Raw genomic sequence first — 25,561 nt, 5'->3', positions numbered from 1 at the left:
CTGAGATTGAAGGCAAAGGACACACACTTTTGAACAAAAACCTTATGTCACTCACATATATTCATGTTTCAGAACAATTGGATTACAGAAAAACAAAACAAAAGCAACACTTTAATAGCAGTATGCCAGCGCTTAGGGATGCCAATAATATTGAAAGTGTTTGTACATAAGGGAAATTAGGCATTATATTTTACTTATAAATATTAAGTTTCATATGAAGCCTGGAGCAATATCTGTCTTTCTTTGGTCAGCCTGCTCCCAAAAAAGATAAGTTTACCTGACTTGGAGTTCTACTTTTTAAAATCTATATACTTCTAATTAGTATTCTGTTTATAAACCAGCACTCAGGGAATTTAATCAGTCACCAAAATTTATAAATTGATATCTCTATTACACTATTTTAGTGATTCTTACTAGACTTTGTATTATTTCCAGGTACTGCAAAATGGCTTAAAATAATGTAAATATTTCTTGCAGGAGGACTTTGAGGACTAGGCATGAGATACGGTAATTTCCTTTTTTAATAATATTTACAATTATTCTTTGCAAAAATACACAATTTTAGGATAAGTATTATTATATTATGTGTATTTCCCTCTTGGAAATCAAGTCAAATGTAAAATCTTATTAAATAATGTCCCTGAAGTTCAGGCATAGAAAAGAAAAATTAACATAGTTTTTAAGACTGTGTTATGTAATTACCAATAAGTGAATGAACCAGAAGACAATCCTCTCATGTCTAAAAGCAATAGCTGGGCTTCCCTGGTGGCGCAATGGTTGAGTCCGCCTGCCGATGCAGGGGACATGGGTTTGTGCCCCGGTCTGGGAAGATCCCACATGCTGTGGAGCGGCTGGGCCCGTGAGCCATGGCCGCTGGGCCTGCGTGTCCGGAGCCTGTGCTCCGCAAGGGAGAGGCCACAACAGTGAGAGGCCCGCGTACCACAAAAAACACCAAAACAACAACAACAACAAAAAAGCAATAGCTGCAGTGTTGGCTTACTAACTTAAACACAAGTTTAGAAAACTGTTCCATGGAGCTCTAAAACTGTGAATTGGAATAGAACGTTTTATGTTTATTTGATCTGTTACTGGCATACTTTCTATTAAGTATTTAGTTTTCAAATTCCAATTTCCATGGCTTGTATGCCTCTCAGAGATTCTGAAGGCTCTAACTTAAGGTTCATGAGACTCAGAGATTTCAGGCCTAGATCTCCATAGAATTTTCACAGTAGACACTCAATTATTTTGTATTAATAATTAAAAACACACAAATAAATGAAAGTACACCTCTGTGTCAGATGAACAGGTACTGTACAATAGGATCTTTGTACATCAGAAATGACACAAATAGTCTCTAATGTTGATTCTTGTATATTGGTAGATTAACCTACTGTGTAGCAATATTGCAAAATACAGGAGCTGAACAGAATGTTTGATTTTATTCTATCATCTATTCTAAAATTCACAGTTGATGTATTCATACTTACGGTATGTCTGAATCATAATTATTTAAATCCAAAAATAAGGCCACCTAAAACAACAAATCAGTGAAGAAGTGGATTACTCTAATACAGTGTGAAGAAGGGATTATGATGGGTCACATGATTCTGAAGTATTTTGCTCACAAGACAACATGCAGGTACAGAGCCAGCGGAAAACATTTGGCAGAACTTCTTGTAATTCCCATGGGAGAATTAAAGTTTAAACTGTTAGGACAAAGTCTGACTCTGTGAGGAGAAAACTGAACCTACTGCTGGTTGACAGGGAATGAAGCATCTGAACCAACAGATATCTTCAAGAGATTGTGATCTTGATCCTGGGTAAAAGGGCTAATCCTACCCTTTCCACATTAATGAAGAAGAAAATCCTTTCACTAACACAACTAGCAGTTCCAGTCATGATCTAAAAGCTGGTATCAGGCTCATTCCCTCAATATAAAGCAACTTAAAAAAAAAAACCCACTATTTTTAAAACTGACTAAATATATAAAGGAACTCTTGGTAGACATTGAGAAATAACCAATTTAGGGCCACAATCTATGAGAGAAGCTAAACTTAGAAGTGTGGCCAACATTTCCAAAGCTTATTAGTCGATAGCAGCAGAACCGGAGATGATTCATATATTGGATGTATCAGGCAAAGATTTCTAAATATTGTGGTTAATACATTAAATAAAATGTAATAAAATAGAGACAAAATGGATAGAAAGGGAGATAATTTCAAAATATATTTGGAATCAATAAAAATAAGAATCTAAGTTACATTCTATAAATGCAACATACAATACCTAAAGACTTGATGGATGTGTTCAACAGAAGCCTGTAACCAACAGAAGATAGGAGTAGTAATTTAAAAAAGAGATCAGTAGAAAATATGCAAACTGAAGCTTATAGAAAAAAAATGGAAAAAGAGGAAGAACAGAAGATACATGTGAAGCAGCTCAAAATATTTGAAATATATGTAATATATATAAAATAATACAAGAAGGAACAAGAGGAGAATATTAAAAAAGTAATATTGATGAAAAAGGACTAAAAATTTTCTAAATGTTGAAAGATACAAAACGATAGGTTCAAGCAGTTCAGTGAACATGAAGCTGGATAACTACAAAAAAATCACAGATAAATGCACTATAGTAAAATTGCTAAACACAAATTCAGATAGAAAATATGTAAAAACAGTTGAAGGAATAAAAAGACAAATTACTTTAAAAAATACCACTGAAGCTGGCTTTTCATCAGAAACTATAGAAGGCAGAATACAACAGAATTACAGGTTTAAGGTGTTGAAAGATATAAATGTCAATAAAATATCATTCAAAAACAAAGGCAAAATAGAGTTTTTATAAATAAAGAAAAAGAAAAGCTGAAATAATTTGTCTCCAGCAGATCTGAGCTACGAGAAATACAGTAGTTATTTATGATGAAGGTAAAGCATCCAGATGAAACCATAAAACCTCAAGACCAAAAATTTTCAAAATGATAAATACAATGAATATTTTAAAACTTTTATTGAAGTACAGTTGATGTACAATGTTGTGTTTAATTTCTGCTGTACAGCAAAGTGACTCAGTTATACATATATATATTTTTCATATTCTTTCCCATTATGGTTTACCACAGGATATGAATATAGTTCCCTGTGCTGTACAGTAGGACCGTGTTTTTCCATCCTATATATACTAGCTTGCATCTGCTAATCCCAACCTCCCAATCCTTCCCTCCCCCACTCCTACTCCCCTTTGTCAACCACAAGTCTTTTCTCTGTATTTGTGAGTCTGTTTTTGTTTTGTAAATATGTGCATTTGTGTCGTATTTTAGATTCCAAATATAAGTGACATCATATGGTATTTGTCTTTCGCTTTCTGACTTACTTTGCTTAGTGTGATCATCTCTAGGTCCATCCATGTTGCTGCAAATGGCATTATTTCATCCTTTTTAACGCCTGAGTAATAGTCCATTGTACATATATGCTGCATCTTCTTTATCCATTCATCTGTCTGTGGACATTTAGGTTTTTCCATGTCTTGGCTATTGTAAATAGTGCTGCTATGAACATAGGGGTGCATGTATCTTTTAGAATTATAGTTTTGTCTGGGTATATGTCCAGGAGTAAGTCTGCTGGTTCATATGGCAACTCTATTTTTGGTTTTCTGAGGAACCTCCATACTGTTTTCCATAGTGGATGCACCAATTTACATTCCCACCAGCAGTGTAAGAGGGTTCCCTTTTCTCCACACCTCTCCAGCATTTACTTGTAGACTTTTTAAGGATGGCCATTCTGACAGGTGTGAGGTGGTATCTCATTGTAGTTTTGATTTGCATTCCTCTAATAATTAGAGATGATGAGCATCTTTTCATAAGCCTGTTGCCCATCTGTATGTCTTCTTTGGAGAAATGTCTATTTAGGTTTCTACCCATTTTTCAATTGGGTTGTTTGCTTTTTTGTTATTGAAGATAAATACAATGAATATTGATATTAAAATAATGATAAGAATTTATTGTAGAACTTATAGCATATATAAAAATAAAACATAAGATAACAAGAGAACAAATGACACATGAAGGGTAAATGGAGTCTATCTGTGGCATCATTTAGAAAGTGGCTCATGCATTGGTTTAATGTAGTTTTAATAAATGAAAAAATGAATATTATAATCTCTAGAGTAAAAATAAAACAATAAAAGTAGGTACAGCTAAAAGTTAATAAAATATTGATTTAAAATTTGATTAAATAAAAGAAAAAAGGATTGACATATTCAGATTGTATAAATTTTATTATATATGTAATTATAATATGATGTATAATTATGTATTATATATTGATATGTAATACTATATATATTATATAATCCAACACACACACACACAAACACACACACACACACACACACACACACACCACTCTAAAGGAGGGCACAATTTACTTGAAAGCAAATGGATGAAAAAATATTTACCACGTGTACACTGTGGAAACAAAAGTAGCTGTTGCAAATATCAATATCAGATAAAATAATCCTTAAGGCCAGAAGTTCATGGGATATAAAGAAAATATTTATTTCATAGTGATAAATGGCTTAATTCAACATGAAGACATAAAAATACAATTTTGATACACACCAGGACATACAGTTTCAAAACACATAAAGAAAACAGGATTTAGAGAGAAAGAAATCAATAATCCTGACTGTAGCTTTTAACAAACACATATCTTTCAGTACCAGAGATGATGCAAATAAAAATTATCAGTAAAAAAGATTTGAACAATATAATTCACTAACTTACTCTGATAGACCCTTATAAAACATTTCACCTACATTTGTAGAAGAAAGAAAACTTTCTTTTGAAGTACATATAGAACATATACCAAAGTAGATCTTAATTTGAGCCACAAAGAAACTCTCAGCAGTTTAAAAAAGAAAATTGTATAATGAAGAACCCACTAGTAGAATAACTACTATCTTTCAGCAGGTGTTTGGAAACTAAGGAAACTACTTTTAAGGAACCGAAAAAAGAAAGCGATAGATTTTATTAAGAAATACTTTGAGCTGAAAGATAATGAAAATTCAACATATCAAAACTTGTGTAATGTACCTAGAGCAGTGTGTTCATATGGACTTTTATAGCTTTAAAAGCATGTATTATAAAAGAAGAATGTTTAAAAATAAATTATCTAAGCTTCCAACTCAAGCAGTTAGCAAAAGAACAGAAAATTAAAGCTAAAGTATAAAAGAGGAAAGAATAATTTTTAAAAATGAGGAAATATCAAAGAACAAGAATAGACATATAATAGACAAAATCAGTAGAGCCAAAAGGTGGATCTTTGAAAAGAATAATAAAATCGATAAACACCTAACAGAAGAGATCAAGAATATATGCGAATATACAAATTAGCAGTATCAAGAATGAAAATAGGGACACCACAATATTTATTGTAAATACCAAAACTATAATAACAGGCTATTATATACACCATTTTACCAATAACTTAGAATTTTTAATAAAACAGACAAATTTCTTACAAATTCAATTTAGCAATACAGATACAAAATGAATATAAAATTTGAATAATCCTACATCTGTAAGTGAAATTTAACTCATATAAAATCCGTGTTAAAAAAAGAAAAGCACTGGGTCAGATGGCTCCACCTGATGCATTCTCTGAACTATTTAAGGAAGAAATAATATCAAATATTCCCCCCCAATCTTTCATAGATTAGAAAACCAAGCAACACTTTCTAACTCATTCTATGTAACCAGCTTAAGGCTGATACTAAAACCAAACAAAGAAAATTCATAAAAAAGAGATGTCTAGCAAAGCCCCTAGCTTCTCCAGTCACCTGCTATTCCAGCTTTACTCACCATCTGACTGCAATTTCGAGGGAGACCTGTAGCCAGACTATGCTGCTAGTGCATTCCCAAATTCTTGACCCACAGACACTGTGAGAAATAATAAAATGACTGTTGTTGCTTTAAGCCCTTAAGTTTTGGAGTCAATTTTTATGCAGCAACAATAAATAGAATAGCACTCCATTTTATAAAACTCAAAGAAACTTTCCATGTATTTTTATCATATTCAAGCCTTATTTTTGTCTGTATGACATACTAAAAGAAAAAATCAAGAAAAATAGATATAATATAAATCCATATGTATGCAGGTGTGTGTACATGAGTGAAAATTTTCACTGAAATCTCAAACAATAATTTTGACTCTATATGCATACATTGATGTTGGGCTGCACCCCGCAGCCCTGCAGTTGCCCAGCTGCAAGACTGAAGATAGAGCCCAGAGTAGCAACAGAGCCATCAGTGGTTTAATGAACACAGGAGCTTACACGTTTGAAGCCAGGTCCTGGAGCGACTCCCCACCTTGTGCAGCAGAAGGCAGGCAGAACATGGTGGCCGCCTTCGCTCCTGGAGGAAACGAGAGATTACCAGTTACAGGGGAATTGAAATCAGGTGGGCTCATTAGTTACCAGGGAAACCAGCGGAGGGGTGTGCCCTTCACAGCCCGCCCCTTTGATAAGAACAATCACTAGCTAGGCCTGGGGCAAATTTGTAGGAAAGTCAGTCAGGTGAGTAGGGTGTAGGTGAAGGAGGCACTGGTTCGGCAGGGGATGCACAGAGAGCAAGAGAACGGCCATCTTGAGTGGCCTGACCATACAATTGTTTAATTTAAAAGTTTAAATATATTATTTGCATAATTTTAAATAAACTTATTTTTAATAAGAAAATATGTTGATGCAAACTACAACATGAAGGTTAAATAGGAACATCTATATCAATGGAGAAGGCTTTACAAGGAAAAGCTAAAATAATATTTCCATCTTAAAGATATGTTTTCTTGATTGATGGGAATAAAATAATGAATGAGATATTTTACAGTTAAACGTTATGATTTTTTTCTGCTTATAATCAGTATAAATTAACTAGTTCACATGATAAATTTAGGCAATCACAAATAAAATTTTTTCTCTAATTCTTTCATTGATTCTCAGTTCATAAGGACATGAGTTAAACTTTAAAATACAAGTCTATTAGTGAAGTTCTATTTTCTTTTTCTTTTTTTTTTTGCGGTATGCGCGCCTCTCACTGTTGTGGCCTCTCCCGTTGCGGAGCACAGCCTCCGGACGCACAGGCTCAGCGGCCATGGCTCACGGGCCCAGCTGCTCCGCGGCATGTGGGATCTTCCCGGACCGGGGCACGAACCCGTATCCCCTGCATCGGCAGGCGGACTCTCAACCACTGCACCACCAGGGAAGCCCTGAAGCTCTATTTTCTTTAGAAATGATCAACAATCTTCAAACTGAAGAAATATTAAAGTATCAGTAGAAGATAAAAATACAGTATATAGTGGATTTTGATAGTGCATACCCCAAGATCCTTTTCCATAAATATTAAATGTAATAAATTATGTAATTCATTATCAGTTTCACATTTAATACATTAATATCAAAGTGCTTTAGCATTGTTTTAATAACATTTACACTTTATGAATATTCTTAAAACACACTTTATGTTTCAATAAAATGTCTCTGTTCAGAAACAAAACAGAGGGATACTGCCTCCACACGGTGACCAAATTCTGGATATAGTCTTCATCGCCGCTTCTCACTTTCTTGTAAGGATACAGCAGAGTGGCAGCTTTGGTGTAAGAAGGACTTCTGTGGAAATGAAGAGGTAATCCAACAACGGTTCCTCTGCTATAGAATGTCAATTTGGGGAGGAAGAGGACCTGAACAATCAGAAGGAAACAATAATAAAGATAACACTGAAAATATGCAGCTCTGGAAACCTTTCAGGTATGCATCAAAAATAAACGAGATCAGCTGAATAAACTGCCAACATTAGTCATGGTTTGATATGCTCCTCTTTGTACAGTTCCCAAACTATACAAATCAAGATAGAAAACAACAAACTGCACTTCAAGTAATTCATGCCCACCTAAATATTTTAATTATTTTATGTCTAACGTGGAATGTCTAAGCCCCCCCACTTACAACAGATGATAGATAGATTTACACTCTCTAGGCACAAGTTGTCACAAACTTAAACTCACTACTTTCCCCTCTCCTTCGTTCTATTTCACTGGTGGAGCTGACTCTAAAATAGACTGGACCTTCACTGTACCTGGAAGAGAGAAAATTACTTACCGACTGAAGAGAAATCATCATTAAATGGAAAAAATAATTCCTTTTATTATCCCAAAGGTATTTATATTTAAAAGCAAATAAATGAGCAGATTGTATTACTGTTTGCACATTTCCCTTCTATGAACTATGTATTTGTTTTATTAATAAATACTTTATTAATTTGTCAATTAATAGACCTTAAACAAAGTTCTAGAAAAAGAGTCTGTCATAATGTTCAACACAGTTCTAAAAAGAAAAGTTTTATTGACAATTAGTAGAAATATATTTTAAAATGTTAATCAGTCCAATTACCTTAAATTACCAAAATCAACTTATAGTCTACTAATAAGAAAAAAAGGAGACAAAGAAAACAGAAGCACTTTTTTACACCTTTGGCTTTATAATAGAACCTGAAAACATCTGGAAACTGAAATAAAACTGATCCCTCTTGATTTTTTTTAAAGTGTGACTCACCTCCACCCTGAGACTTTTCCCTCCCTAACTCCAGTTTTAGTGCTCATGCTTATTTTCTTGTCTCTTATAAGGCATTATCCGAAGTGTCAGAGCTATTAGGACTCAGGACTAGTTTTCAAGACAGGCTTTGCTTTTAAGAAACAGCTGTCAGAAGTGATAGGGTATAATTGTTAAAATGTCTGAAATAAAGCCTAAATAAATGCCTACATATAAAGTAGTATTTTTCTACTATGTCTAAACAAAGCACTTTCTCTCCATTCATGATGCTGGACTCAGTGTGTCACCTGTCTCATTCTTATTAAAACAAAGTAAAGGGCAATGCTGCACATCATCGATGAAATCCTGTGGAAATTACCTATACTACTTAAGACACAGCAGAATTACTTTATGATTTTAGTATTGCTAAAGAAATACACAGCACATCATTTTACTAGCTGAACATATTGAGTTTTATCTGGGGTAGTGTACAACTATATCTTTTCAATGAGTTTTTATTCATATTCAGCATTTAGTTCTCATTTAGGGATTTAATATATAAATAATAAAGTTTATATATCCCAGTTTGAAAACTCTCAGAGGAGTGTAAAACCTAAATATAATTTGAGAAAAGTGGTTGATAAACAGAAAAATTTAAAAATAAATTTTGGGGACAGAACAGGATAAACTAAAGGAACTCAATGGGAGTTGAGTTGCCATTACTGTCAAGTAATCTTGATAGGCACAATGGTGTGGAAAACATAAAGAAATGCCAAAATAACATAAGAATGAGAAAACAGTTTGTTGTCTTAGAGCCCTAGCCTTAGCAGACTAGGTCCCTGAGAAACATCCCTGTTATTCATGCAAACAATTACAGACAGGGAATCATCACCAAAAAGTTAAATATTTAATAAGTTAAAAAATAAGGCAGATGGACAAACCTACCCATAGTTCTAGACTAGAGAAAGAGACTGTGTTTCTCAGGGAACACAGCTACCACAGTAGAGAGTTCACACCCATGGTTTCCAAGGAGTATCTAGAGCTGGAGACAATGACCCCTTCCATTTGCAATGATGTGAGGGGACGTACCCACCGAGCAGGATCTTCTTGGGATAGGGCAATGGTTCCTTACGTATAGGAAGAAACATATGTAGAAGAAACTGGAGCAACTTCAAGGGTAAGAGGTCCTTGAGAAATTGGATGGAAAGTTCTTACTACCACCTAGTTAACAACCTCGTCTTTACCTCGAATCATATCTACTCGAAGACTGACGAAGTTTGGAGGGGTATTCCTTACTAAGGAAACACAGCTACATTACAAGACTAAGTGTCTTTATTTTAAAAAAACTTCTGTCCACTAGCTGAATACTGAATACTATTTTATTTTTCCTTTGAATATTACCTTTTCTCCATTCCTCTCATGTACAACTTAATAATTATGCTATAACAAAAATCTTCCATTTTGCCTTTTTCAGAAATGGCTATTTTTATTTCCTAATAAGAGGTATAGACATTTGGTTCTTCTATCAATAAATTCAGATAAAAAGACTTTGGAGTACCTTAGCAGTAAAATTAGGAGGAGCCTACCTTGAAAAATGAACACATTTTGACAATGGCACATATCACACTAATTATAGGAGCATACTTTTTAAAGCTGCCCCATGGTGTACTATTTAATAAAACTGATTTTTAAGATAACTTACACTCATTTATATTTTTTTGAAAACTTGTATTTCCACGCAGAATAGTGCATTAAATTGGAACATACCTATAGCTAAGTATATAAAAGGTGGGAACAATGGAAAAAGTACAGAGAAGAGGCTCCTCTTTCTGGGAACATATCCTGGTGCTTTTGCCCCCTGCACCTTCCTACAATATTCCACCTACCATATGAATCTGTGCTTATGATGTTTGTTCTTTAAAAGCTTTCTATGAACAGCTCTTCCTTTTCGTCTTTCATGATAGGACCTTTTACAACCTTTCCAGGAACAGCTAAATAAATGAAAAGTTTTTCATTTCTTCTTTGGTCTACAAAAATAGCTTTTGTTGATGATGAAAAGTGCAACCTCCCAAATTTCTCATTTTTCCATGAAGCAAAGGTTTACTTTCTGAAGGTTTCACAAGCACTATGAATCACTATATTTATCTTCCCTCTGGATGTAGAAAAATGGGCGGCAATTTAAGCCCGGGCATGGCATGTTTCTCAAAATATGAAGCAATGACCATGTCCAGATTTACTTATTTTGACCAAGACTTTAATGATATTTTTATCAAAAAAAGCACTCTTAATTGTAGCTACAGCTACATATTCTTGTCAAAAGAAACAGTAGAAGATAGAGTTTAACAAGTCATTCAAATCTAGTCTCCAGATATGAAAAACCTAACAGCTACAACTAAAAACGAGTCTAATTTTAAACATGCTAACTGTACCTCCAATGTACTGAAATGCTATCTTTTATGTTTAAGACAGTTGATGTTCAATACTGTATTCTCAACTAGTGATATAATTATATGTAACAGTGAGGTTTTTCAAATAGATATTTCCTTTTAAAGGTTCAGGAAAATACCACAAAATAGATTTGTGTCCCAATAATTTATCGCAATCTCACTGACATACAATTTTCTGAAATGTCTTCGGAGGTACGAGCCTTAAAGAGGTAAAACAACAATATAAATGTGGCTTTTCATTTTGATATCATAAAAATAAAACTTTTAAAAGTATTTAATATTACTGTCATTCATTATTAGCTCCTAGTATATATCTTTAAAATGATGGGCTGTTGTTTAAGCTATTGAAATTATCGCTTGTTTGTAATAAGCCCTGTACTCATGGAAAAAACTTTATAGTTGTTATAAAGTATGCATAAATTCATAAATCCATTTATAATGGCTGTTTTATCACAAGTGCTAAACAAGTATTTTAAAAGCCCATTCTATGCACAAATATGTGTGCCTTCATAAGAATAATTAGCACATTAATTCACTACATTGCTTATACTTCAGTTATTAAGGCAAATAAAAAGCTGTTCATGTTCTGCTTGAATAGATTTGCAGCTCTATGCAAGTACTGTCTGACCTTAGTTTCCTTTTAGAAATTGAGAATATTTAAAACCAAAACATTTTGAAAGGCAATTATAAATTCAATTCATTAAGTGACTAAAGTGAAGAAATTATACATTAGGTAAATTATTTAAAAAGTTAGGGTAAACCAAAACCCTGGATATTAGACCTCTTATGTTTGCTAGTGGAAATGAGTCACAGTAAGGTAAACTATAGTTTACACACAGACAAATACATGGGTCAGTTGTATATACAAATGTATTAAGATTCGTAATCACACAACTGTTGCTCTATATCAGGCTAAATATACCATGCTATTCATTTTTTTAAAAAAGATTTTAAAATTAAAGTTACTGGATAACAAATAGGTTATTCATGAATTCAAAAACAAGTTCCACTTTCTTTAGCATTCTACTTACTAAAACAATTTTGCCCTCAAGGGTCTACTTAAAGAGTGAACATCCATATTTGTTTTAATTCACCATCTTAGCAAAGGTGTCAGGCTCTAGTATTTTAAGGCACATTAAAATAGTTACTGATTTTAATATGACATCCCAATGGAATCAGGCATTATAATATCAGGCTTTCAGGCCTTTGTCAAACACACACACACACACACACACACAACACAAATTAATTTTGCATGATTTTCAGTTCTAGTTAGAGCCTTTGTCCTGAGGGCTTGTTAATCTTGTATCCCATTTCTGCCCTGTTACAATTTAAAGATTGTCACAAGAAGGATAAATTTCATGCCATTTTCTGTTCTCATTACAATCTTCAGATTGTTATGAGAATGGATTAATTTTGCTCAATTTTCTGCCCTCGTTACAGACTGTTATGAGAATGGATTAATTTTATGACATTTTCTTCTTTCATTATAATCTTTGTTATGGGAATGAGAATATGTAATGAGAATGAAAGCATATCAAGCATTAAAAGGTCTGTGAGAGCTCATGACAAAGATTGTAACAAGAAGAGAAAACGGCACCCAATCCATTCTTGTGACAATTTTAAGATTGCCAAGTGAACCCAGAGTGACACTGCATTTATCCACTCTGAAGACAAAGATTGTTGAGAAAATGGGAATGAGAGCAAAATTAATCAGTTCTCCTGACAATCTTGAGATTGTACTTAAGCTCACAGTATTTTTTTCTGTTATACAGTTCTTACATGAAAACATGTGCATTGCCATTAAATGTTATTTATTGGAAAATGTCATTTTCATATTTTATTTTTTCTATCTCTTCCTTTTGTCTTTTACTTTCAATTTCTTTCTCTCTCCTTTCTCATTCTCTTTCCTCTTTCTTTTCCTTCCTCCCTCCCTCCTTCCTCTCTTTTTTTTAATCTTCAATGGATACCAAGACCTGTATTTTTAAAATATTATTAAATCTAAATGGAAATGAGTATCTTCTAAAATGTCAATAAAAAGAAAAGAAAACAATACCAATATAAACCCACAATAAAATCAGAGGCAGGATCTCCATCAGCCACTGTTTCTGAAATTTCAAATCATTTATTTGAATCAATTGTCTCCACATACCCAGAAAGAAATATTAACTTTGCTTTTGTAGAAGTTACTAGTCAACATAATGAAATCATTCTAGGTCTGCAGATGCATACTATTTAACAGTTTTATTTATTATAAATACTTTACAGCTTTCTAATATGCTTCTCCTAAACTTGCTGGAAGTATAACTATTGCTGTGTATGAATAACATCAATATTCCCATTTCATGAGGGATAATCCAGTAGTTTGAATGCATCTTTGTTTCCTCTTCATTCTATTAGAAAGCCACCAGTTAAATCTTCCTTTTTAAAAATTTGTTGTTTACAGAATATCCTTATTTGAAAATACCTGCTATTTGAAAAAAACTGCCATTATCTTGAGTATGTAGATGTATACATGTGTATATACACACATTTAAGTATGTATAAATGTATATATATTGAGCATGTATATATGTATTGGGTATGTATGTATATGTGTATATATGTTTATATAAACACATATGTGTTTGTGTGTGTGTATGTGATGTTGTAACATCTTTTTCAATATTGTATATCAGATAAATGACACTCTGGAAAAAATTAGTTTGGTATAATCAAATCACTGTCACAATGATGCCTGTAGTATTACTGAATATTAATAATGGATAAAATAGTCAAGAATATCACATAATTCACTTTGTCACTATTCCAGGATTGTATACTTAATTTTACATATGCATTTTATGTCCTGACTTTTCTATTAAAACCAGGAGGTAAAGTTCTTACAGAATCCTAAGATCATGAATCCTGAGATCATTAAGCTATATCTCTTATTGCAAACCACTCTGCATTGTTATATATCACAAACATCACTGGAAACTAATGCATACTGAGTGGCTGAAAAAATAAATGTTTACCATTGATCAAACTTTGATATCATACTCACGAAAGCTTCCTGACCACATGCTAAAATGCCTTCTCTATGTGTTTTTGATAAATGAGTTTCATTTTCTGTATCAGTGCAACATTAATGATGTCCATTATTGAATCACTTCATCCTAATTCTTTTCTTTTCTTTTCTTTTCCCTCAGGACACAAAATCCTTAGCCCCTTTCTTCTCTAGCTAGGACTTTCCCTGTTTACAAATTTTATGCTTATTTATGTTTGTGTGCGTGTGTAACATGGCTGTGAGCAGTGTTCTCTAGAATATTGAGCAGAGACCAGACTCGTGGGATGACGACAACTGGGAGGGGCTGGGGACGGAGAGCCATTAGCAGAAGGCCAACCTGGCTCAAAAGAAGCATGAGGAGCGTCGACAGGAGATGGAGGACAAAAGCGCTGTGAAAAAGGCAGCCAAGGGCCCCTTACTGAACTGTACGGGTGGCCGCTTCCCCCGCCCCTACCCCCCTGCCCCCTGCCCCGCGGAGAGCGGACCCCGCGGATGTATTTGCTGTACAAACCATATGAACTCGGCCAGCTGACTATGCACATGTAAATATATACAATTAGATACACAATAAATACTATTTCCCACCCCCCAGCCCCGAAAAAAAAGAAAAATATGTCTCCCATCTTTCTGGTTTGAAATTCCCTCCTTAAATCAAAAACTACTTTGTTGACATTAGTTCGCATTTTAGCAGATGTTTCCAGATAGTTAACATTCCACTGATTGGCTCTGGTTTTCGCCTCTTCTACATGAACCTCGCTTTTAGCTCCTAAATCTGATTTGTAACCAACCAGCAAAAATCAAACATTCTCATCTTCTTTTATTCTTAACATCTGCTCCCTGAAAACCAGCTGTGGCTGCAAAGGATTCAATTTCTGTGATAGAGAACACAGAGGAAACCCTCCGCACTCCGGCAGCGTAGTCCTGCTGACCAGGTGATCCAGCTTTAAACAGAGCAATACCAATGCACTTAAAGAGTTTGAGAAATTTTTTTAAAAAGCTCAATTTTCTTGCAGTGGCATGACTGAAACCAGTTAATCATAGAGGTGGTTTGAGGTGAAGTAGCAGTAGCACCTGGTGGGTAGGAGAGGTCATGGTAAGTGTGCTGCGAAAGAAGGGTGTACCTGTACCAGCTCCCTTCAAATAATGGTCCTGACACACTAGTTTAACCTCTTTATTTGACTCAGTTTCTTGACCTAAATCATCTGCTGCTACAAAGATTAAGGACCCAGCCTAAAACAGTCTCAGAGACCCTTGTAAATGCATCCATTCCATTGTTGCTAGAATGATCTATTTAAAAGGCAAAGTTTGACTATATCTTATTGCTGCATACTGGCCACCTATCATCCAGAAAACAATGTCAGAGCCTCTTAAAAAGGACATTCAAGGCCCTAAGTGACTGGCCCTTGTGTATCTCTCCATCTCTCATTCTTCGCATTCTCTGTCTCATGCTTTTAGTTACAGCCTGTGCCATTTCTCACCTCTGTGCATTTGATCATGATAATAGCCTGTTTTGAACATACTTCCAAGTCAGTGTCCCTGATCCGTACACAACCCCTCATCCTCTGTGACATAGCTTGTCATTACTTGTCTAGGAAGGGCTAGGGGCCCAGGTCAATTTGGGTGTCCTTCCTTGATGTTGCCACAATATCTAATGAAGCTCTCCATTGCTCTGTGTGTGCCTCATTCTTCTTTACCCCAACCCAAACTCTTTATTTCTAACTTCTCTTAATTTAGTTTGTAATCTAAGCACCCAGCATATTGCTGACTCATAGTAGGCAACCAAGAAAACATTTATGAATGAGTGAATAAGGATTAGTTCCTACAGTGAAGTGATATTTATAGATATTTCTTATGAATTCTATTTGAACAGCTAGCCTAGCAGTCACTAATATTTACTGTCCTCCTGTTATGTACTATTGGCTCAATAAAGTGATTCACATGCATTTTCTAATTATATCCTCACAACAACCCTGTGAGTTAAGTATTATTATAATCCCAAAGTGCAGTCAAAGTAATTGAGGATTAACAAGTTTATGTATATTTCCTAAAATCATAAAACTTGAAGGTGAAGCCAGCTACTGAAGCCATATCTGTGTGGATCAAGAACACACAAGCTTGGGGCTTCCCTGGTGGCACAGTGGTTGAGAGTCCGCCTGCCGATGCAGGGGACACGGGTTCGTGCCCCAGTCCAGGAAGATCCCACATGCCGCGGAGCGGCTGGGCCGGTGAGCCATGGCCACTGAGCCTGTGTGTTCGGAGCCTGTGCTCCGCAGCGGGAGTACCGCAAAAAAACAAAACAAACAAACAAAAGAATACATAAGCTTGATCATTGTATTATCCTTATTTTTAAAACACATTATCCTTTTTGTTTTTTGAAAGGCAGTTTTCATGTACAGAAGAATATATTATTTCAATATAATATAAATATTTTAGGAGGGGCTTACTATAAACTTGTACTTTTCTCTAACAATTTTTTATTATGGAAATAATCAAAAAAGTAGCTTTTAATTTTTGGAGTTTCTGTTTCCAAAATAATGTTGAAATAATATTGAGACACACATCAAGATAATTTGGCAGCTAAAGTAAAAAATAACTTTGAGGGTCTTTTAGGGGAAAGCTGGAGGATTTTAACTAGTACAGATTAGTTACCTTTACTTATACAATTGGTCAGATATTCACTTGGTCCCACAATTCACATTATATGCATATTCATTATGTATGTTACTCTGCCAATTAAATTTCAATAAGTGATGACTTTTTGCAGAGGCACGTGTATTAGGGGACAATTTTGTATGAATAAAAATATCATGCATTCGGTATTATAGGTGGACTCATTTAACTTCCTTTTCAGATGTGCAAGGCCATTGAGGAATATCTTCGGAATTTAGGAGGTTGGTAATTGTGGGAGGGAGAAATCTGCTCCGAAATGGTGGCTGGAGAAGATCTCTGCCAGTTAACTACAAACTTGCTGAGTTTTTAGTCTCATTTGGAGACTACCTAACATCAATGATGTTTTCCTTTGTTTATAAAAAATCAGTTGACTTAAATGAAGTGCTTAGAATTTCTTTGACATGCCTTGAACTATTGATAATAACACACAGGCACACACATACACAAGAAACACATTCTGTTTTGGTGAGGGGTGGCAGGCAGGCATAGTAATAACTACAAAAAAAGCATCTCAACAAGACCCTGGCAAAAATGATAAAACTTATTCTGTTTTCTCTTGGTCTGATGTCAGATGTAAAATGAATAGGTCTGTTCTGAGGTCAGAATGAGAAGAAAAAGATCAACGTGACCTCTGGGAAATAAAGGTTATTTGACATTTTGGGGATTATCTGCTAAAGGCATTGACCACGTATCAGAGTAAAGGCTTGACAGGCAAGGTAGGACTTCATTTTCCCTGAAGTTAAATATAAAGCCAGAAGCTAAGCCCACACTTCCCTCAGCTAGAGCAGTTGCTGAAATCAGTAGGCCTGATCGATGATGCATTTTCAAAATCAAAACAAGCATCAGTGTCTCCAATCTAATCACATCTCTAAAGCTGCTGCTTCCTGTGGGAATTTAATTGCTGCAACATTAGACTCCAGACAACAGGCACTTCTCAAGGCTACCCATCAGGGCAGGGACAAAAATCAGTAGGACAGTGTCAAAGCTGTTAGATACAAAACCTGTTAAAGACCCCATGTGTGTAATTTTCCTCCCTCACTTTCAGCAGTAAAATTTAATGGATCCTCTCTAACAAGTTTTAAAATGTCCCAGTATTGTACTAACCATGAAAAAGATAAAAAATATTTTTGTCTTGTAAAAACTCAGCCTTATTTTTTCCATGCTCTAAAATGTATTCTGATACACAAATATTATGGCTTTCTGTTTTTTATGGTGATTTGTTTTTAATTATCATTTCTATAGGAAGACCTGGAAAGTGAGGTTAATGTTTTTAATTAAACTTTTCATGATTCGGTATTTCTGCATATTAACCAAAGAGAACAATAAGAAAGAAATTTTCATAAACAACCTCCCACCCCCACAAAACCAGCTGATTTCAGATCTCATGTTCATAAATACCTTTAATACACAACATTCCCTTTTCCACAATTCTCTCAAAGACCCTTCTGCCAAGGGAATCACTTTTTTCCTGTGTCATCACAGGAGCCAGAAGCCATGTGTTACTTTCTAAGTTATCCTCTTTACCCTACCCTCATAGAGAAAATGAACAACAACAACAAAAAAACCCAGGAAAACTAAGGCAAATTTAATGGTAAAAGCAAAGTAAACTTTGAATCTTTAAAATAGTAAAATGAAAGATCCATAGTGAAATGTAATGTGGAGGAGTCTCATGAGGTATAAAGTAATTATATGGGTTCTCAGTGAACATGAAACGGTATTTCTTGATATTGTGCAAAGTACTTTCGTGTACGTGGCAAAGCTAGAAACAGGATTTGTTGCTTTTCTTCCCTATTGGGATAGAAGTCAATAGATTTTACTAAAAAACTATCATGGAAACCAGTTGCAACTTTCACCTCTATCTAAACTGCCCCTCTATAATAAGACTCATATTCTAAACAAGCATATTGTTATGTTTAAAGTTTAATAACAGGATAGATCTGTTCATTTATGATTGATATAGTAACACTGTCATGTATTCGTGAAGTACTTTGTGTTTTAAAGATTTTTCATGTGTATTATCTTATTTGACAGTTCCCCAAATTTGTAAGGTATTGTAATCTCCAGTTTATTGATAAGGAAATAAAGGTAAATGATTTGTTAAAAATCCCTCAGCTAGCAAATGAGGATTTGGAGCTTAAAATCAGCATAGCATTTGCAAGTGCAATACTTTTTCTACCATACACAGTACTTAATTTTTCAACATTTACTTCTGAGTACTTGCTGAGCTTTTGTCACTCATTGTCTCAATTATCTATTGTTGCATAATAAACCATCCTGAAACTTGGAGAATTAAAGAAACAACCACCATTAATTATCTCTCATGAATCTGTGGGTGGACAAAGCTGCTCTTTTTATTTAATGTGGTGTCATCTGGGGCACGGTAATGGCTGACATTTCCAAAATGGTCTCATTTACAAGACTGTCAATCTAGATTCGCTGCTGGAGGGGAGATCAGCTGAGGCTGTTGGCCTCCTCCAAGTGGGCCTCCTAATATGGCTTCTTTGGTATCCTCACACATGGTGACGAGGTCTAAGAAAGAGCGTTCCAAGTAGTGAAGACAGAAATTACGGATCTATTAAAGCCCAGCTTCAGAAGTTACAGATACTTGTGCTGTGTTCCATTGGTCAAAACATCACAGGGATGGCTAGGGTTACCAACCATCTCTCCTTGCCTGGGGCCAAGGTGTTTCCTGGAATGCAGGACTTTCACTGCCAAAACCAGAGCATTCCTGGGCCAATCTGGAAGGCAGGTCAACCTAAACAGCCCAAATTCAAGGTTGGGGAAAATAAGTTCCACCTTCGATAGGGAAAAAAAAAGGTCACATCATAAAAAAGCAGAGATAGTGAATATTGTTGCCTTTGGAAATACAATATTTGAAAATACAATCTACTATAATCATTGAGCTTTGGGGGAATTTCATTCCTGTTAGTTACAATTAGGTTAGCAAATAAATCCAAAAACCTCATCAGACTGAATTATATATTTATTGCTTTGTTGTATAAATAGCTTTAAGTTTAGAGATTTTCCAGTGAGGGTATATGGTCTCACTCCTTACAAACTTCTGCCAAAAAACCTATAAGCCCCAGAGGGACTTAAGCCCTATTATTGATGGTTAATACAGTTCAATGACTATTAGAGTTATATAGGCTTTGTGGATTAGATTAAGAATCTAACCTACCTCTATAACCTTTGCTTTTGTCTTTGTAAAAATTTATTCTAAATTTTCAAGCACCAGTGTAACTTCTCTTAACACACATTGCTTTTTATTGGAAAATAACCATAAAACTATAACCTAGTTGTTTAGGAATGATCAAAGAGTTTAATACAGGAGTGCTTTCAGCTTAACTCTTTCTGTGACAATATTGTCTTATAGAACTTTCTAGAGTGATGGAAATGTTCTATAGTATAGCCTCTAGCCAAATGTGGCTACTGAGCACTTGGAATTTGGCTAGTGTGACTGAGGAACTGGATTTTTAATTGCATCTACTTTTAATTAACTTAAATTTAAAAAGCCAGATGTTGTTAGGGGTTACCATATTGGGTTGTGCAGTCTTGACATCATGATTCTCTTTAGTCAAAAGTAAAAGAAGAAAATGGCACATACATAATATTGTTAAATTATGTGTCAGGGTGACCTAAAGCTTGAAGACAAATTTTTTTGGATTTGATAGGTTAAAGTCAGTGCTTGGACTACTAACTCAACATTTTCCTTTTGACTAGGACAACGAGCAGTGTTTTGAGGACAGGTGAACATATCTCTCTCTACATATATACCTCTATATATGCATATATACATATATATATATATTTCAAAATGGAAAAAAATAGATTGCCTCTTCACTAAGTTTATCTGTAAGTATCACGTATTGGCCTCTCCCTGACTTCTTTATTCCTTTTGGTCTATAAAATTTTTTTTTTTGGTACGCAGGCCTCTCACTGTTGTGGCCTCTCCCATTGCGGAGCACAGGCTCAGCGGCCATGGCTCAAGAGCCTAGCCGCTCCGCGTCATGTGGGATTTTCCCGGACTGGGGCACGAACCCGTGTCCCCTGCATCGGCAGGCGGACTCTCAACCACTGCGTCACCAGGGAAGCCCCTACTGTATAAAATTTTGAAGGCTCATGTGGTAAACTGAAACTGATAATAAGGAATAATTTAGCATAGCAAACTTATATCCCCATGGACACTGCCAGAAAAAATCATTCCCTACTTCCCCCAATAAACTGTGTATTTGTACAATTCTTTCTGTTTTGACAATGCTAAGTGTGTTTTAGTTCCATATCTCCTTCAGTTCAAAATCTTCACTCTCACAGTAACTAAATTCTTGGAATTGATTTCTCGACAAAATAGTCAATTATCTCCTAGCAAAACAGGTATTTATATTCCTGAAATTTTTATTTATTTTGAGGAAAATTAAGTACATTTCTACATAATATTCAACCACCAGAAGTGGCTGAATGTAAACATTTATCTTACAACTTTCATCTTTTTAAAGGAGATAGAAATCATTTATCTCAGCAAGGGATTTCTCTTGGAGAACAGTGAACAGATTGAGATGAAAATGGTGTCTATTTAAATCGATCCTACCTATTGCCAGAAGCAAGATTGGCTAGAAGGTGAAATAGCTCCCATTTAATTTTGTCATAGAATAGGTATTTTTGGTTTCCTAATATATCAATGATACTTTTAAAATTTCTGGACCACAAAATATCTTTGCCAGTATATTTTTTTGAACAGATAATATACTGAATTTTTTTATTGTCTAAATAAAAATAAGCCTATGGTTGATCAAACCTAGAAAGCCCTATAATTTTTTTTTTTCTTTTTAGCCCCAGATTTAAGAGAAAATAGACATATGTGCTCTCAAACTGTTTGGCCTAAACGTCAAATGAGTCCAAGGAGAGATGCTAGATAACTGTCATTTCTCACCTACTTTAATTTTTGAACAGTGTTAACCCAATATGTTGATAAGTTCACGTCTCAACTTTGCTGTTTAGAAAGTAAAGATAAGCAAGGCTTATTTTGCACCCTGGCTACTTCCAAGAAATTAAGTTATATGCACCAGTACAGTTCTCTGTAGGTGCTTACACAGGATCATACATTTACTCTCATTAAAAAAAAAAAAAAAAAAAATTAAACTCACACAGTAACCTAGAGTAACAGCAATTCTTCCTCCAAATCATTGGCTCAAATACTCCTATATGCTATTTTTGACTCAGGAGGACATTTAATTCATTTCTCCACTTCCTCCTGCCTTCACCTCCTTGGCTTTCTAGCTTAGATTCCATGGTCCATCTCTTCAAGCACTATTATACGAACAGCCTAAATTCCCCAGCCTCTTGGACAGCAAAATCCTCAGAAATGACTTCTCAATTAAAACAGTTACTTCCCTACAAATCAGATATTCAAATCCCTAGATAAATGCTACCCTTCACATCTTGCAGATATATGTTATCATTTTAAGAAGGAAACTGATATCCCCGTAGTACCCCTTATTTCCATTTGTCAACTGGACACCTTTACGTGGATATCACATAGGCATCTCAGATTCTTCACATGTAGGCTTATTTTTCCCTAAATCACCACTTTTATCATAATTCTCTAAGCACCTAGGAATTCTCCTTGATGCCACCATCTCCCACAATCATCACATCTAATCAATAACTAACATCTATCATGTCTCCAATCTAACTAGCTCATAAATATACCCACATTTCTTGAAAAAACCTGCTATCTTACTAGTCTGAAGTACCATGTGATCTCAGCTAGATGACCTTTACAGTGTTTTACATCTCTTCCACCAGATTTGGCCTCTCCAAGCTGTCCTCCACTGAGCAGGCAGAGTGATTTTTCTGAAATGCAAATTGATGATGTAATTACATAAATCTTTTGTTTAGATCATTTCAACCTGTTCTAATCATCTTCACCTAGTAATGGTGAACATTTTGCCTCTATAATCTCTCACATTCAATCCTTCATATTTTCTATTCTTTCTGTAACCTTGCACCGAAAACACTGCCAAACCTCTTTGTCTGCCAAAGTCTTTCATTCATCCATCATTTATTCCATAAGTTTTTTTACTTCCTACTATATGTCAGGTATGTAGTATACTGGGTGCCAAGACATATTAAGTGAACAAAATAAACATCATCTACTAAATCATAATGGTCATATTCTACTGTATTTTAGGTCTCAGCTGAAAACCTCAAATGTCCTGTAGACTAGGTGAGTTACAGCTATGTTTTCTGATAACACTGTATACTTTTTGCCATCATAATACTTATTACTCTTTATGTGTATAATTAACTTATTCCATGCCTTTCTTAAGAATTAGAAACCAACTCTGTGAGGGCAGAAACCAGAGCTGTATTATTTATGACTATATACATGGCATCCAGCACAATTTTCTAGCATATAGCCAGCATCAGGAAATGTTTTTTTTAAATAATGAAATGAAAAGACATATGGATGAAGTTGAACAAATAATGCCAAGATACATCTACAAGTGATCTGTTCATAACATTGCACCTGTCATTACTAACAGTCCTAGCAACACTGAAAATACATTAGAAAAACTTTGTCAAAAATAGAAGAACTTAATGGATGGACCTAGAGATTATCATACTAAGTGACGTAAGTCAGACAGAGAAAGACAAATATCATATGATATCGCTTATATGTGGAATCAAAAAATGATACAAATGAACTTATTTACAAAATAAAAATAGAATCACAGATGTAGAAAACAAACTTATGGTTCAGGGAGGAAAGAGGGGTGAGGGATAAACTGGGAGATTGGGATTGACATATACACACTACTATATATAAAATAGATAACTAATAAGGACCTACTGTGTAGCATAGGGAACTCTACTCAATAGTCTGTAATGACCTATATGGGAAAAGGATCTGAAAAAGAGTGGACATATGTATAACTGATTCACTTGCTGTACGGTAGAAACCAATACAACATTGTAAATCAACCAAAGTCTAAAAAAATTTTAAAAAAAAACAGAACTTAATAAATTCTAAAGGAATTTGTGTGTATGTGTGTGTGTAATTGCTTAAAACCAGATTGACAACTTAAAAAACAAGCTTAGAGGTTTCACATATTCACAGGATATAAAAACAGTATCTAGGATTTAAAAATAAGTCATTCATATATTTAAATACTGTGAAAATGGACAGAACAATTAAGCAATTAATAGAAAAAATTACATTTTGGACATAAAATACTATGCAAATATAAGATGTTCATGTTTTGGTAAATGCAATTTTCACTGTGAAAATGGCACTAGAACATAGACTTGGTTGAGAGGAAAGAAAAACTGTGTCCTAGAAAACCATTCAAAGAGGTTCTCTATGGGCTTCCCTGGTGACGCAGTGATTGAGAGTCCACCTGCAGATGCAGGGCACACGGGTTCGTGCCCCGGTCCGGGAGGATCCTACATCCCGCGGAGCGGCTGGGCCCGTGAGCCATGTCCGCTGGGCCTGTGTGTCCGGAGCCTGTGCTCTGCAGCGGGAGAGGCCACAACAGTGAGAGGCCTGCGTACTGCAAAGAAAGGTTCTCTATATATGTATCTTTCATTTTAAGTAAATTTACCTTTTCACACCATGTGTCTCTGATTTTGCTCCATTATAGGAATGAAGTATGAGACTAAACTTACTAGAGTTAGCTTTTTACCATATACTCCCAATAATTTAGATCATACATTCTGGAAATATTTCCAAGAATGCATTCTCTCTTACATCCACCCAGAAACTCACTTAAATCTGAGAGACTATGATCTTATAGAAGAAAGTGGAAAAGCACTTTGGGGAAACAGAGTGGAAAGAAAGAACATAGGAATCCATTCCTGGATAATAATAGAGCATCAAGGCACAGTGCCATTTTTACTGTACTATATGTAGTATTATGAGAAAACATAAAGGAAATTCACCTTAGTCTATAGGTCATGTGAGGTGTTAAGCTGAGACCTAAAAGATGCTGGAGTATAACCACTATGATTTAATGCATAATATGTATTATTCAATTTAAAACTCAATTATCCAATTTAAAGATTGGTAAAAATAAGTTCAGTATATATTTTTTGATTTAGGGAAATAACGTATTATTTTTGCTCTTAAGAAAGCTCTTTTCCTACTCTATATAATTTTACACTGTAAAAGTGATTCTCATATAACCTTATTATTATATTTTTTAAATTTCCCCACTGTCTAGTCACTACGTAGGAGTAAGTTAGGGATAGTATTTTGTTGAGGTATTTAGAGTATCATTAATTTCCTAACATGTAACACTATATTACTATATATTCAATTTCCTCAGCTTTGTATCAGGGGATAACACTTGCCATAGGAAAATAAAAGTTATTATAAAAAGAACAATAGAAATTTGACCAATGAATTTGCTTTTTAAAATGTCTGGATGGATTGAACTCAAGCCTCTCTATAGGGCAATTTATCCCAGAACTAATATTTTAGTGGATTATAAAAATGAAGTTGGTTGGCCAGGTCTTTGAAAGTGTGCTTTAACTTAAACATATTAAACCAGATTGATCTTTTCAACAATTTCTTGAAAGCTTTTAAAACATAAAAGTCTTATCATTTAGGTCCTTACCTGTGCTGTTTTTAGAATTCTTGATTATGAATACACTTCAAACATGGAAATATTGTTATTCATAATAGCTCAATTCACAGATTTAAGGTAAAGAAAAATGAAGCAGAGAAACTGTGGATCTATTATGAGATGCTAGATCAAATAGACCTTTACAACCCTGAAGACAACTTGTATTGATTGTTTATATCCCTTTTTTCCCC

At 34.7% G+C, this 25,561-nt stretch overlaps 1 long non-coding RNA gene across 1 annotated transcript in view; it reads right to left on the bottom strand.

The window, feature by feature from the left end:
- Positions 1 to 4,530: 4,530 nt before the first annotated feature.
- Positions 4,531 to 25,561, bottom strand: part of LOC132597001 (uncharacterized) — a 109,296-nt gene continuing 88,265 nt past the window's right edge. Inside the window, exon 2 of the long non-coding RNA XR_009563283.1 lies at positions 4,531 to 6,412. This is a non-coding gene — a long non-coding RNA (uncharacterized lncRNA). The remainder of the gene's footprint in view (positions 6,413 to 25,561) is intronic.

This window comes from Globicephala melas, chromosome 3, assembly GCF_963455315.2.
Source record: "Globicephala melas chromosome 3, mGloMel1.2, whole genome shotgun sequence".
In the NCBI taxonomy this organism is placed as follows: Eukaryota; Metazoa; Chordata; class Mammalia; order Artiodactyla; family Delphinidae; genus Globicephala; species Globicephala melas.
The sequence above is the reverse complement of the archived record's forward strand: the minus strand, read 5'-3'. Positions and strand labels throughout refer to the sequence as shown.